Source organism: Marmota marmota, unplaced genomic scaffold (genome assembly GCF_001458135.2).
Source record: "Marmota marmota marmota unplaced genomic scaffold, marMar, whole genome shotgun sequence".
In the NCBI taxonomy this organism is placed as follows: domain Eukaryota; kingdom Metazoa; phylum Chordata; class Mammalia; order Rodentia; family Sciuridae; genus Marmota; species Marmota marmota.
In genome coordinates, this window is record NW_025999900.1 from 59545620 (window position 1) to 59557568 (window position 11949).

At 37.7% G+C, this 11949-nt stretch overlaps 1 protein-coding gene across 4 annotated transcripts in view; it reads right to left on the reverse strand.

Annotated features, from left to right (window-relative positions):
• The window catches only part of LOC125615357 (endoribonuclease Dicer-like), a 32792-nt gene extending 21129 nt beyond the window's left edge, over window positions 1-11663 (reverse strand). For 2 of the 4 annotated variants that reach the window (XM_048799283.1, XM_048799280.1), the window contains exon 1: window positions 2417-2435. The gene's annotated coding sequence lies outside the window, so the exon portion shown is untranslated. Of the gene's footprint in view, window positions 1-2416; window positions 2436-11643 lie in introns of those variants that run through there. The other 2 variants (XM_048799284.1, XM_048799281.1) reach the window with 2 other exon arrangements.
• Between the last annotated feature and the right edge of the window lie 286 nt (window positions 11664-11949).

The window sequence follows — 11949 nt, forward strand, 5'->3', positions numbered from 1 at the left end:
CATTTCCCTAAAGTAGCAGACAGAGAGGGCCCCAACACTGGTCTGTATAAATAAATCTTACTAAATGACCCCCATCTACCACCAGCTTTCTCCTGTACTTCCCAGGCCCCTCTCCACACTCAGCAGCCCTAGAAGACCACACCCTCTTTTCTGATCACACCATATCACCCACTCAAGGAAGATGTAGCATGTAAATATCTGAGCCAAGGTATTTCTTTGGGAGTTTCACTTCTATTTCTGAAGCCAGGTGCACACAAAACTAGCAATTGCATCAATAAAATTTTTAAGCTCTTTTTCCTGTTAATTTATCTTTTGTCAGTTTAATTCAAAGACCTTATGTATCAAACCTAAGAGGGTAGAAGAAATGTTTTCCTCCTCTATGTTCCCAATTACCTAGTCTATGTGAAATTTGCATTACAATGAAATTTCTTAAAAATCATGAAATATGGTACATAACATGAAATAAAGTTAAACACCTTTGTATCTACTAGTTCTTTTTTAAAGCAAAAACAAAAACTAGTACGTGCCACTTAGTAGCAGGGCAGACGTCACTAAAAATACTTAACTAAACTTTTTTAGGCAATGAAATATTACAGACAGGGGCAAAAAATCCTAACAATCAAATAGATATATTTTCTGTTTATCTGCTTACAATACAAGTGCTACACTGAACCACAGCCCAGCCCTTTAAACCTTTTTATATTTTTTTGAGACAGGGTCTCACTAAGTTGCTCTCAAACTTACAATCCTCCTGCTTCAGCCCCTAGTGTCCCTGAATTATAGGCCTGTACCATCACACACCTGACTCAAAATGGACAAATTTTGAAAATGTAAAATATAAGATAAAAATTTTAGATATCTAAAATATCCACAATATATGAGATAAGTTAAGGGTGTGTCAACTATTATTTAGTGAATATACAATATGAGAAGACCAAGCTCAAATCAAAGATTAGGAGACTTAACAGGAAAGAAATTAGACAATAACTTCAAGAATTTAAACACTAGTGGGGCTGGGGATGTGGCTCAAGTGGTAGCGCGCTTGCCTGGCATGCGTGCCTGGCATTTGTGCCTGGCATGCGTGTGGCCCGGGTTCGATCCTCAGCACCACATACAAACAAAGATGTTGTGTCCGCCGAAAGCTAAAAAATAAATATTAAAAAATTCTCTCTAAAAAAAATAAAAATGCTTCTGTCTTTAAAAAAAAAAGAATTTAAACATTAGTACCTTTAAATAATTAATACACAAGAGAAATACTTAAATTTTTGCTTTTAATTGCCCATATCATTATAAAAAATCCTTACTATTATGCTAGCCTATAGCATTACCACAGGCAGGAAAAAACTTCAGAAATACTTCCTTTACCATTACCATTTATAATAGCAAAGAAACACACACACACACACGTATACACACCCCAGTTTATTAAAAAAGAACAGGGCATTGTTTGGAAAACCATGGTTCACTGTACATGGTGCAACTCAATTCAACCATTAAAAATGATGACAGTTTATGATGAACAAAAAGCCTACATTATGACAAACAAAAAACCCACTTTTATCTAGAAAAAATTAATGATTTTGTCTTAGTTAAAAAACAAAGAAAGGAGAAGTGAGGAGAGGAGGAAGAAAGAAAATTCACCCCCAAATTTCTGCATTTTAAAATTCCCTACAATTTGAATATGTATTATTTGTAGATCTGGAGAACAGACTTTCATGCTGAGGATGATGAGTGTGAAGACAATAGCTTAGAAAGATTATTCTGATTTAGATAATCTTAAGTAACAAAAAATTCCTCCCCTAAATTTACCACTAAATGTGGTAAAATTTACTCCAACATCTAATTTAAACCACAAATTCCAAGTCCTTTCCATGCACTTCTCTATGAACCAAACAAACTTCTGGGTTTTTCTAAATCTGTAACATAAATATATCATGTTTAGATTTCAACATAATCATGCCTAAAATTAGATTTGTCCAAAACTGATGCTGAGCACAGGTCAAATACCATTTTAACAAATTCCATCCATCAAAATCTCCCATATGAAACACATCATCGAGGCTGCCAGCCAATGGCCCACTTATTGGGAGTACTTCTCAGAAAGATGACATTCCAACACCAAAGCTGCAGATACCCACCAGGCCCTCCCTCATACCCAGTGACACTTCCCCTGCAGTTCTACTTCAAGGGACATCGAGTTCATACACTACTAACTTTCATGGTGAGTTTTAAGGTTAATACTTGATTCCAAGTTTCTGTACTTTATTCTTAAGTGCTCAAATTTTATTCAATTCATGCCTATCCTGCTTTTTACACCAAAGAAAGATCTTCATGAGGAAAAAGGAGCTACAATTTTCTATAGGTTAAGACGTACTGAGAATATAAGGGGACTGGGAGCTCGGGGTGGAGCACTTACCTAGCATGCAGGAGGCTGCAGTGGGTTCAACCCCAGCACTGTGTAAGAAGAAGAAGAAAGATAGCTTAACTTGAACACTTGAATACTAAAGAGAGACCAATCCTGAGACAAAATGAACCTAAGAGACAATGAATATAATGGAAAATTGAATAAATATGAGACAGGAAGAATTCCAGGCAAGGGATAAAGCACTGTTATGGTCTGGATGTGAGGTGTCCCCCAAAAGCTCACATGTGAGACAGTGCAAGAGGTTCAGAGGAGAAATGATTGGATTGTGACAGCCTTAACCCAATCAGTAAATGAATCCCCTGATGAGGATTAACTGAGTGGTAACTGAAGGCAGGTAGGGTGTGGCTGGAGGGAGTGGTTCATTGGGAGCATGGCTATGGGGTAACATTTGTATCTGGCGAGTGGAGTCTCTCTCTCTCTCTCTCAGCTTCCTGATAACCATGTGATATGCTTCCCTCTGCCACACTCTTCTTTCATGATGTTCAGCCTCACCTTGAGCCCCAAAGAATGGAGCCCGCCTTCTATGGACTAAGACCTCTGAAATCGTGAGCCCTCAAATAAACCTTTCCTCCTTTAAAAATGTTCTGGTCAAATCTTAGTCACAGCAGCGAAAAAGCTGATTAAAACAAGCACTACACCACAGCTTCTGTGAACACCACCTCACCCCATTACAAGTAAGTACCAACAGATGACCCCTGCTCCCTGGCCTCATGTTCATGTACCCAATGCCCAGGCTTTCCCTAAAATCCTCCATCTCTTGACTCCACATGTGGGCGATTTGTATCACCCAAACCAGGGCTTCATTACACCTACTGCTCCATGCAGTAGTATTATTGCCATCACCCCGCAAACTGTTAAAATATCTGTAAAGTACAATAACCTCATACTTCACTTATACTATTATATACTCTTGGATTGTTTGATTTTCATCTTTTGGTAAATTCATCATGAGAATATAGTTTAGACTGCAGGGGAGGAACTATTCACAAATACATTGTCACTGATTAATTCTAAGTTGAGAATAAGCTTTATTGTTCTAACCTTAACATCTATTGAGTTAACACATCTTTTTGTAGTTCAAACACAAAAATTCAATTTAAATACCTGTTACTTAAAAAAAAAAAAAAAACTTTAAAGAACCTGCTGAGAGCCACAGCCAGTTGGGATGGCACCAGAAGGAATGGTTAAGAGGTGACACCAGCAAGCCATTAAGGTGATGATAATTAAGTTATAATTGCTGTGACTGGATGATGCTGGATTGGGACAGGCTGTGTTTTGAGTTGTTTATGGACCCCTGCTGTCCGGCAATAGGGTGGCTCCGGAATCAGCTCCAGGAATAGGGTGGTTCCTGCTGCCTCAGGCGCCCGCCACTTGGGAGTTCCCTTTGAGTTCTGGAGAGAGAGAGAGAGAGAGAGAGGGCACAGAGCCCGGTGGAGAGCTGGGAGAGTTCCCGGGGAGTATTCGCGGAGTGCTGGTAGAGTTCGGGCAATAAAGCTTCCTGTTTGACAAGTGGTTTGTGGTGGCTAGGTGATTTGTGCCCAGCCAGACTGCGGCAAGAACCCAAATTATTTTAACAAGTCAATGTCTCTATCCTTGGCACCCAAGCCCAAAGAAGGGCTAGCTAGAAACTGTCAAAGCTAGCGACACAGCAACTTATACAATGATTAACTTTGACATCATCCAGCCATGCCCACTCTAGTACTTCTAGGTAACTCCTAAACACTACAAAATTCTCTTCCACATTAATGCAAAGTACTCTGATTCTAATCTTGAAGATGTTTCAAAAACAATTTAGTTCTTAAAAGTAATAGGTATAACCGGAAAACCCTAAGGCTCAAACAATATTTCTCAACTTTAATTTTTCATTTTAGAAACTGTATTTTGTTAGGTTTAAAATTCAGGCAAAACGCTATTAAATTTCAACTAATAAATGTAACAGGAATGAAAGAAAAATCACCATTGCATAGTAATTTTTAATCATCACATTAGTAACTAAGGTAAGAATCATTAATGAATGTCAAAACCATTGGGTGAAGATACAAAAGAATATTTACTTAGTCTGAAATTATCTCTGCACAGATTACCTACTAATTACAATAAAAACTAGTACTTTTATTATAGTGGAAATACCTGAAAACCTCACAGATACTAATATAATCCAACTAACAAAGTTAAGATTACCAATATTAGGACAAACTGACAACATGAATCTCATGTGCAAACATGGATCTAAACATGAGGAAACATAAAAACCAAATGTGAAGTTCATTTTACAAAACAAATGGCTCACATTCTTTAAAAAATGTCAGCATCATAAAAGTCAAAAGTTGGGAAACTTCCAGATTAAAAGAACACAGAGACTTGACAATTAAATAAAAGATACAATCCTGGATTGAATATACATAACAATTCATCTCTCTAGTGAGATTATTAAAAGATGATCACCATAAAGTAGGTTCAGCATGGTGCCATAGAATAGGCCGACTTATAGCAACTACAAGTAGTGTGTATCCTCATAGGACATGGATAACACAGGAAGAACTTTGCCAGAGCGTCTGTGGCTTAGACAAGATGTAGATTGCATACATGAATGTATGAGTGTGTATATTTTATATTTTTTAGTTTTACATATTTTATCTATAATACATTATACACTGAAAGAGAGACGTACTTTAACAACAAACTATGCTAAAGAAGATTTAATTATATATCTCCCTACTCTTGACCAAAGTATGATCTTGACTCACATAACAAACAAAAAATATTTCTGGAATCCTTCTAATGTTCAGCAACAAAAACACTAAAGGTTTACAAAGACTAAGTGATAGCTACAGCCTTTGTAAAAACAGTATTCTCCCTCAGAAGTCTGTCATATGTCAATGGAAACTTTCTTTTATAAACAGATCCCAAAAGGAAAGCACTGTTTGGCAATGTCTTCACATATTTTATTGAAGAAAGGCTGGAAAATAAAATCCATATATTACATAGGCAAGGAAGAATTATTCCTCTTAAGACACTAGCAGAATTCAAAAATTTCAGCTTTTTTTTAACTCCAGTTCAATGTTAATTTTCTTTTAGATACTGCATTAAAATGCCAATTTACATTGTTCTGTTATTTGTCCACATATTTTTATCAAAAGAATTCTGCATTGGACTGAAAGTACAATATGTTTGGTCTAAGATTAATACATTATTTGAGTTTATAATATGTAACAGGTACATATATTTAGCATTTGCTTTTTTCTCTCCCTTTTTAACATCTAGCTATACAATATGCATGATCCTGAAAAAAAAATGGGTAATGTCAGTACTGTTACATACAAAATGTAATAAGCTTTTAAAATTAAAGTGCAAGGTCCCCATCAGATAGGATTCTCCAAGGCTTCCTTGCTCTTTGCTATAATGATCAGATGGAAAGTTTTAAAGAGTTTCTGTCAGATTCTGCCTCCTTAGCAAACATTTACTAAGCTGAATCAAATCTGGACTTAGAAGAAAACACATGTCTGTGAGAGGATCTGCTATCCCATCCAAGGCTTTATCTAGCTTTCAAGCTGTTCTTCCCAAGGGTTTTCATCTCACATTTTCTGTCTGAACAGCTGACAATTCCATTCCTTCAATTGCTATCAACGCACCTTAATGCCTGGCAGAGACAATCTCTCCATGTCTGGTGCTTAGTCTAGATTCTCAAGTCTGAAATGGAGATGTCCCTGAATTATATAGGCATTTCGAAAATTGCTAACTATGGAATATTTTAGTACATTTTCTCATTATACTTGTGAAAAAACTAAAACTGAGTCTAGAAAGCCCAAGCTGACTTGCTTTTAACCACAAAATGAGTCAGAGGTAGAGTCCACCTAGAACAAAACACAGATTTCTTTTTACACTGTTCATTCAGTTCTATGGATCACATCTACCTCAATTATCTGTTCCCAAAATTAACCTATTATTTGTATATGTGTGGCCATAGTCAAATCATCTGGATGGGGGCACTGTACCTCCCATAATTTTACATAAAACTATGAATATGTATAGGCATATTTTTCTGGGGATAATTTCATGTCCTCCAACAAATCAGGAGTCTCCAAAGCCTAAGAACTACTGTCTACATCAAGTATATATGACACACACACACACACACACAAACACATATATATATAAAGCCTAAGCTAGTAAGCTGGTATAGTCTCATGGATACATTTATTCATGTGTAACAGATAAATAATGGGCTATTCCAGGTACATTAGAGACATTTAAAGCATAATTAGACTTGGTATCAATATTATAGAGCTCCAACTAGAACAGCTAAACCAGTATGGAGAAGCCTCAGAGATAACTTGTCAGAGCAAACACTTTTCTCAAGACCTCTTTTCCTTTTCATCTTCCATTACAAAGCTAGACATGCATTTCGTCATTAATAATTTTGAGCTGTGATATAATCCAATCACATTAAGAATGGAGAAAAATTTTTTCTGAAGCACACATTTAAATAAAAAACACTTCACCTAAATTGTATCAAATGCAAGTCACATGTCAGGACTGGGCAGAGAGCTTTTGCTTAGGAACCTGAACAAGTAGATACTTTACAGATGAGGAAGCTGCAACTCAGGCTGCTATCTGCCCAAAGCTCCTCAGCCATAAACTATAAGAACAGGGATTATGGTGACACATGCCTGTAATCCCAGAGGCACGGGAGGCTGAAACAGGAGAATCACATATTCAAAGAAAGCCCAAGCAACAGCCAGGCGCTCAGTGAGACCCTCTAAATAAAATATTTTAGAAGGACTGAGGATGTGCCTCAGTGGTTAAGCATACCTTTTAACATTTTAATTTTGCAAAACAGAAAAAGCCTAAAAGATCACTAAGATTACAGCTACCTTGAGTGACTGCTATACAGCAGAAATGTAAAAGGAGGGGGAGGTCACAGGCTCATGGCAATCTTGCCCTTCCAGCCACTCCCAAGGGAAGGAAGACAGAAATCTTGAAATCTCAGAATATCTTTAACACATTAGATAAGTCTATTACTGCTCTAAACCCTTCTTGCATTATTTAAGTATAGAATGCATTTTTAAAAATTTTTATACTTATATTTATACTTATACATATATTTTAGTTGTCGATGGGTCTTTTTTATTTATTTATTTATTTAATTATTTATTGTGCTGAGAATCGAACCCAGTGCCTCAAATATGTCAGGCAAGCACCACTGAACCACAATTCTAGACCTCATTTTAAAAAATTCTGAACTGGTTAATGACCCTATTTTTTAATCCCCAAGATTTTTTAATGTGTTTTTTTAAATCTCTATTACATACAGTGAGCTGTCACTTAAAAAAAAAAAAGGAATTTAGCCTCTTTCAACAATGAAAAAGTTTAGAATACCAATAGAACTCCAAATACCAATTTTCTTCCATGATTCTTGATACCACAACATTACTATGCATGCAGTCACATGCAACTCACAAGTGGGGAAGGAGCACTAGTACTCTTTGTCCAGACTCAGAACAGTAATAATCTTTTTGAAAGCCTTAACATGAAGCAGTATTACTCTCCACAAGACTGGCTTGGTTAGTTGGTTGGCTGCTTTTGTGGTCCTAGGGACTGAATCCAGGTCCTCCAGCACACTAGGCAAACATTGTACTTGTGAACCTCACACCCAGCCCTTTTTATTTTGAGACAGGGTCTCACTAAATTGCCCAGGCTGCCCTCAAAACTCAGGATCCTCCTGCCTCAGCCTTCCAAGTAGCTGGGATTACAGGTGTGTGCCACTAGGCCTGGCCATGAAACTATTTCAGCTTCTAAAAATGTGAAAAAATATTATAAACTAATTTAGTCACTTAGCAAAACTGGGCACCTCTTACAGGCCAAATACTGTCTGGCAATGAATATGAATTAGATACTTAATGCTCACTATTTTACAGACCTTAACAGCCAAGAGCATTAATGTCAATATGAGCGTCAAAAACTAAAAGTATGAGGCCAAACTGAAGCCTGTCCTGTCTTATTTCTAGTAACAGACATATTGACATCCTTAGACAAGGTTTTGAGGCATCTTTTGAGTCATTTATAGTGGTATCGCTGAGTGTTAATTCATCGGCAACTTTAGATAAATATGAAAGCCATTTTGGACTCAGAATTTATTTTAACACAGGCTTTCTTACATGACTAAAAACTTCAATTTCATTAGCTACATCTCAAAAGCAAAGCTTCTCTCTCAGTATTCAGTTATTAATGGGGTAAACACCACCATATAAGCAGGTCTACTTTTTAGACAATACACATTCCCAAAGCCCAGCTGAAAATCACTATTGGGAAAATCTTGACTGCCTGTATGGTCCAGAAAAGAGTTCATTCTTGAATAGATTTTTATTTGACATCCATTAAAAGCATAAATAAGGCAAGTGACATTTAAGAGACACTACCTGAAAGACCAATGAGTTAAATCACTAGATTCATGTACACCTGTCTTATTCAGGCTTTTCCATCATGCCTGAGACTTTTATCCAGTTTACAATGGCATGTGAAAAATTTTTCTCTATCATCCATAAAATGTGAAACATTTTTCCATAGCCAAACAATTACATGAGAGAAAGGCCCACTTCTCCTGACTAATTGGTATACTTTCTTTTTCTAAACAATGCCAATTATAATTAGTCCTATTTCCTCTTTCACTTTGGCAAATTAAAATTAAAAAGACAACTTTAGTTATCTTTCACCTAATTCTCTCCCTCCACACTAATCCCCATGACTCTTTACCAATATTTTCATAACTCTCTACAACAGCTATTATTGTAAAAACATATTAAATTTTTTTCTCAAAGTAGACAGATTATAAACTGTTAAATAAACAGCTGTCTCTCCACAAATGTTCTAATACATGAGTCTCCTTAGAAAAAAATTAGCTAAGAACTGAAAATCAACTTTTAACATATAAAGGATTTAGTAAAAATCAAAGTCTCAGAAAATAAATTCTACAAAGTCCAAGCTCCATAGGCTAAGAAGGTAGAACACTAAGGAAATAACACCGAGAAGACTGCAGTTTCTACTGCACATGTGTTGCTTTCACACCACCTTAAAGCTGAAAAACTATAAGTGAAACCAGCATAAGCTGGGGATCATCTGTGCATCCAGGAAACACCATCCAGTCCTAAAAGAGAGGTGCGCCTGGCAGTCACCATGAGGAATGAACCCTGAAGGCACCATGCTAAGTGAAACCAGCCAGACACAAAGGACAGCTACCGCAGGAGTCCACTTCTATGAGGTTCCTAGGGTGGGCAGATTCAGAGAAGGAGAGTTGAAAGGTGGCGTAGAGGAGGGCAGCATGTGGGGTTAGTGTTTAAATGGCTACAGAATTTAAGATGGGGAAGATGAATGGTGGAAAGAATTGCAAAACAATGTGAATGCACTGAATTCAGCTGAACTGTCCACTCAAAAAGGCTGCAACTGTAAATGTGATGTGTATTTTACCACATTAAAAGGAAAAAAGAAACAATCTGAAATATTCAGACAAGCAGAGGTCATCTGAACATTCAAGGTTAGACAGAGCTTCATTCACTCCACAGGATTTACTTCCTAGTGTGCAGATTTTCTCCCCTAAAACCCAGCTGGTACAATATACTACAAAGGAAACGTGAAACATCTCTGAAATCAAAAACAGTGATTCAGTCCTGGCTGTGCCTCAGCTAGATTAACAACTCACAACAACAATCACTAAGCATTAGTTTTCCTACCTATAAAATAAGGATAATATTGAGTTTGTATTGGGATTACAGCAAAAATTAAATGAGAATATATGCAAAGAACTGGACACATCTTGGCCTATAATGAGGAGGTACTTAATAAATGTTTCCCATAACTCTGCCACAAATTAGCATGTTAAAGTCACAAGTGAATGAATGTCTATGAAATATCTGTTTTCTCAAATGAAACAAACATCTTACATGTTGGTCAGTGGCAAGAATTAAACACCTCAATGCTCTGAAAGTTATTTTCCCTAGAAATCAGTACTGCATGTATTCCTGATTATATAACATCACAAAATCACTATCAAGTAAGAATCATGAGTCACACCAAAATGTCTCTTAAAACTAAGCCAAAAAAGCTCAACAACAGCAAAGCAACCTAGCTATACAACTCATACAGAGCCACAGGCATAATACTCAGAACCAAAACTTTAATGATGAGATGGTGGCATAGACAGTAAAGAATATCCTTATTATACCAACTGCAAGAAGAGGCCTTTATCCTGAAATGAAAATTGAGTAATTCATCTTTTCTTAAATCAGCATGTGTGCCATGAGTAAATCAAAGCCACAGCTATGCCACATTATCAATGTTTATAATAAATAAAAAGCAATCTTTAGTGTTTTTATCTATGTACACGATTTATAAAATAAGTTCTAAAATAGGCTTTGAAATAATTATATGTGTATGTGTATGTGTATTGCATGTATTACATATAATATACACATGCCACAGGTGGCTTCAAAAAAGACGCTTTACAAAATATACTAATGATTCCAGAATCCAGTTCCCAAAGATATTAATATCAAGTTATGATTTGCTAAAGGGCTTATCCAGAATTCATGTTTTCATAAATTATTTGAGCTCTTAGCCTCGATAGATATTTGATATTTATACTAATAAATTTTTAACCCGGATGTTCTTTTGCAGCGGAGGGGTGTAGAAGGGATTGAACTCAGGGGCACTCAACCACTGAGCCACATCCCCAGACCTATTCTGCATTTTATTCAGAGACAGGATCTCACTGAAGCGCCTCTCTATTGCTGAGGCTGGCTTTGAACTTGAGATCCTCCTGACTCGGCCTCCTGAGCCCCTGGGATTACAGGCGTGCACCACCGCACCTGGCTAGGTAAACTTTTCTTAAAGAACATCTTTAAAACACATTTCCCAAGTTGATTAACTCCTAATTTGAGGCCTGCACTGCTGAGTATGCTGCACTTGAAAACAACCTCCGGCAAGATAACTGACAATCGGGATGGTAAAGATTTAGAAAACTGAGAGAGAAGCACAGATTCCGAAGTCATACCTCCTGCTCAGCAGACGTCTTCAAACCTGATCTTCAGACCTAACACGCACCATGTGCACCGGGAACTTATCCCTTCAACCACAACTTTCCTCACAAAAGCAATCGGTGACCATTGCAGAGCAAGGCCTCCAGCTCATGGGTTTTCGCAAGTCTTCAGGGGACTGCCTCTGACCTGCAGCAGGGCCACCTGGGCAGCTCGGCTTTCCTAGACAACCCACATAACCCTGACAGCTAACCTGAAACACACAGATTTCCCCCGAAATTGAAAACCCTGAAGCTCCTTCGCAGATCCAGGCATCCTGGCACAAAACACATCCAAGGGGAGGGGCAAAAGATGGCCTCGGCCACCCGCCCCCTGGGGCCAGACCAGGTCCCTGGGCAGTAAACACACACGGCCCTCCTCTGGAGAACAGGCTCGCTCTCATGCCGCCGCGGGGCGAACGGAGCGTGGGGGCGCGGAGCGGCGGCGCGGCGCGGG